Source organism: Rattus norvegicus, chromosome 14 (genome assembly GCF_036323735.1).
Source record: "Rattus norvegicus strain BN/NHsdMcwi chromosome 14, GRCr8, whole genome shotgun sequence".
Taxonomy (NCBI): Eukaryota; Metazoa; Chordata; class Mammalia; order Rodentia; family Muridae; genus Rattus; species Rattus norvegicus.
Genome location: NC_086032.1, coordinates 74,703,272 through 74,707,505, shown reverse-complemented (window position 1 = coordinate 74,707,505; position 4,234 = coordinate 74,703,272). Strand labels below are relative to the sequence as shown.

The window sequence follows — 4,234 nt, the reverse complement described above, 5'->3', positions numbered from 1 at the left end:
GGTGCTGTGATAAGCACCATGACCAAAAAAACCAAGAGCAGCCTTAAAGGAAAGGGTTACTTTATCTTATCTTTCCAAGTCATTATAAAACACTGAGGAAAATTAGGACAGGATTTAAGTAGGACCTGAAGCAGAACTGGCATGCTCCCTCTGGCACATGCTCATTTTTATAAAACCCAGGATCATCTGCCCAGGGGTGGCACTCCACACCATGAGCTGAGGCCTCCATCAATCATCAGTCAAAACTGTTCTCCAAAGACAAGGCCAAGGATCAGTCTAATCTTGGCAATTTTTAAATTGAGACTCCCTCTTCCAAGTGACTCTTGGTTATGTTGAGTTGACAGTAAAATCTAACCAAGGCTGGGTGCCTTGAACCGTTAGTGTTGGGGCAAGGAAACCTAGTGGGAAGGAGACAGGTCAGCCATGTTGTGGCTTTTAAGGGGATAATGAACTCTTGGTTACTTCTTTGTAACTTCTTATTCTTCTGTCATAATCTATGTGTTTCTGTTTGTTCTTTTTTTCCTTAGATACTTTGTCATAGCAACAGAATGCTGAGAATCATAAGAGGCTAGCCAATAGCTAACCATGATTCCAAGTGTCTGGACAGTGAATTCTCTACTGGAAACTTACCGTGCATTTACAACTTCTCAGGAAACAGCCAGTGAAATGAGGACTCCTGTAGAGACAAGAGTCCAGGCTTTGCATTATCCATTTGATGTTTATCAGAGAGTAGCTTCTCTGTTTACTTGCCTATAACAGAAAACAAAACAACAGCTTTCATCTCACTGACTATGAAATGGGGGAAGGTGAAAATCAGAGCAGAGTGTGCGCTGCATAAATATTTTAACTAAGGTATATATTTTCACTCTTTTTTTATCAATATTTCATCAAACCTAGAGTATATATTTAATAATTTTCTAAACATGGCTTCTTTTCTGCCCAAGCTCTCTGGTAGTAAGACTCAAAACAGAAAAAATAAAAAGCAATAAGTAGCCTAAATTCTCACAATAGGCCAACCTATGGTATCTAATGACTTCAACTATAGACTTTGAAGCCTTTCAGAGAGTTCAGCTTGTTTCCTCTATTGTTTTCAAAAATATCCTTTCAAGACATTTTGTCATGGGCATGTAACACATTCATGTACTGTGAGTTAATATATGTTAAAATCTGTTCCAAGTTTGGAAACAAACTTCTGTCATATGAAGGTAATCTATGGAGTCTGACGTCAGGCCTGTGTGCAGGTGCACTGTATGCTGACAATCTGCAAATGGCATTAGCATTAATCACAGATTGAACTTGGCAGATGCTAGGTTTTACAGCAAGTAAAACTGCAATAGGCAGTTGCTAAGATCCTCATTTATTTCTCAGTCATAGATTGCGATGTAATTATAATGTCAACAATTAGAGGATAATGTGTACTAGTATACATGATGGATATGTACATAAAGGCTTGTGTTTGCAAATATAATAACTCTAATTCGCCCTCTGTTCTTTTGTCTATTTCTAATAAATAAGAGTGCTTTAACTATGCTTTTCTTCATTACTTCGGATCTAGAATATATGGATTCTTCCTAAAAAAATCCCTTCAAACACTCAGAGTTACCAGTTCCATACAGCCAGAAGCAACCTTGCCAATTTGCTGCACTTTGTTAGCTAACTCATATTGTTCTTAAACAAAAGTTAGTGTCTTCCTAAAAGAAAGATAGTATCTTCTGTTAATTAACACTTCACCATTCTTCCTATGTGCCTACAGAAAATGCATGTTGAGCTATCCCTCCCGACATTCTGACTCAAATAGTTACGATATCATTTATAAGTCCTTATTTGACTCCTTAGAATGACTAATGGATGGATATAATAAGGAGTCTATACAAAAGATATATGTTCAATAACCAATTCATAATGAACATCTGTTATCTGGAGGGCTATAAAGAATAGAGCAGAGAACAAAGACGTTGCACCCCAGACGCTGTGATTGATTCCGGAGTTCCAGGGCAGAAAATGATAACAGCTGAAATGTAAAAATCAAAATAAAAGCACATGGATTTGTGTTTGAAGAGATGTCTCAGAGTATAAGAGCACAGAGTATCACAACACACATGCTGGAATATTATAAACAACCGTAACTACAGCCCAGGGAGATATGATGCCTTCCTCTAGTCTCTGCAGGCACTCACATGCATGTGGCATACATTCGTGTAAATACACAACATGCAAAAATAAAATAAAATAATAAAACACAGTACGTTGATTAGGCAAGTAACAGAAGACATCCACATAAACACTTTTTAAAATTCTAAAACTTACTCATTATAAAGAAATTGCAATCAAAATTATACATTACTTGCGTGCACAAAATTTAAAGAAATGTAAAGCATTAATTATGGACCAAGTGTTATTCCCATGTACCAACAGAATAACATTTAGATACTATTTAATAGAAATTATTAAAGCTAAGCCTATAGACCAGCATGCAATAAAGTATCATAACATACCTTGTATTGTATTGCATTTTATTGTATTATATTGTACTATATTGTACTGTACTGTATTGTTACTGTATTCCATTGTATCAATTATAATTATATTTCTTGGCTTTATGGTTAAGAGCACTGGTTGCTCTTCCAGACGACCCAGGTGCATTCTTATCACTCTCATGGCAGATCACAACTATCTGTAATGAGTCTCAGAAATCTGATGCCCACTTCTGATCTCCATAGACACCACATGCACATCATGCGTAGACATATATAGACACTCAGGTAAAGAGGATAAGTAAATAGAATGTCTAAAACTTACATTTCTAAACATTGATTACACTGAGATATTTACATACATATGCCCAATGCATCAATGAGATGGTTCATGGCATTATTTTAATATCTTCTGAAATAACCCCCAAATCTAACAAGTGTAAAAATAAATGGGTCTATGCCTATTGATATAGTATGATTCTAAACACTCTTGAAAGTGAATGAGTCCAAAGAAACAATATAGAGATTATTAAAATATTAGCCAGACATAATACATAGTTATAGGTAGATTCTATTTACAAGCTATGCACTTCAAATGAAGGCCAGTAAGCTGTGGCTTCCAACATAGAAATGAGGACTTTGTTGTAGGGAACAGAACAATGACATTGATCAATATGAAAGGTAATCTTAACAACCAAGCGTTGTTAGTAGTGTCTTCATTGATATAATAATGTTTTTGTGGCTCTGCACACATTTATGTAATTTATATATGAAGTTATGAATTTTTGACCATTAGAGATATCCGAACTTATGCCATTCATTAGTTTAAAAAAACATACTGAAAGTTTTTAATATTCAAATTGAAAATGGCAAAGGTCATTAATTATACACAGGTATTGACCAGTTTACCATTATTATCTCTGATAGATGGATGCTGATTCTATATACCAATATGTTCCGGATGACATTGAGACTGAGGTTCGCCTAAACATCATGAAACCAGGGATTTGCAGTAAACTTATATAGCTTGACTCTTATTCCTTACTTTTCCATGGGATATACAGTGACGGAAGAATCAACAAAGTAAAAGCCATATGAAATCTCTAGAAGATTTACTAGAGGGTGGTTTATAAAAAGCATGTCCATGATACATATGAAAATAGCTTGGCTGTAAACACACCTGCTCCTAAGACTTATATTGAGTATACATATTTGGTTTTGAATTTTAAATTTAATGAGGCATCTAGTAAGAAATTTGGTCAAGAATTTGAAAGAAATAGCAAGTGACCTTTGGATTGAACTGGAAAGAACATTGCCTTAAGAACAAAGCAACAGGATACAGAGAAATGGATTGCAAAAGTGAGCACCCACATTTGCTGAGAAATTACAAATGGGGTCAAATTTGTTGATAGTTTCTTTTCTTATAATAGAAAGATAGGGCTGCGAGTTGTAGCTCATGGACAGTAGAAATGTTTAGCTTGCAAAAGTCACTAGGTTCATTCTTTAGAACCCCAATTTAATACAAATAAAAACATGAATTTATGTATAAGCATGCATTCTGACACTACTGGTTTCAATATGATGGGTTGTATTTTGCCTTAAGCCCTTGTATTTCCTAGAGGAAAAACCAGACTCGGTAGACCACTTCTTGCTCTTCAGACAAAAGGTCCTCACACACCACCTGCTGACAACCAGGGCACTTCCAAGACCATAAATAAATTTCCTAGATTGTGTTCACTGCAAAAGGCAACTACTTTGTT

At 35.4% G+C, this 4,234-nt stretch overlaps 1 long non-coding RNA gene across 1 annotated transcript; it reads left to right on the top strand.

Moving 5' to 3' along the window:
• Nucleotides 1-577: 577 nt before the first annotated feature.
• On the top strand, nt 578-4,016 carry LOC134481766 (uncharacterized). The gene is made up of 2 exons (XR_010057552.1): nt 578-852; nt 3,402-4,016. It is a non-coding gene; the product is annotated as an uncharacterized LOC134481766 (long non-coding RNA).
• Nucleotides 4,017-4,234: the final 218 nt, after the last annotated feature.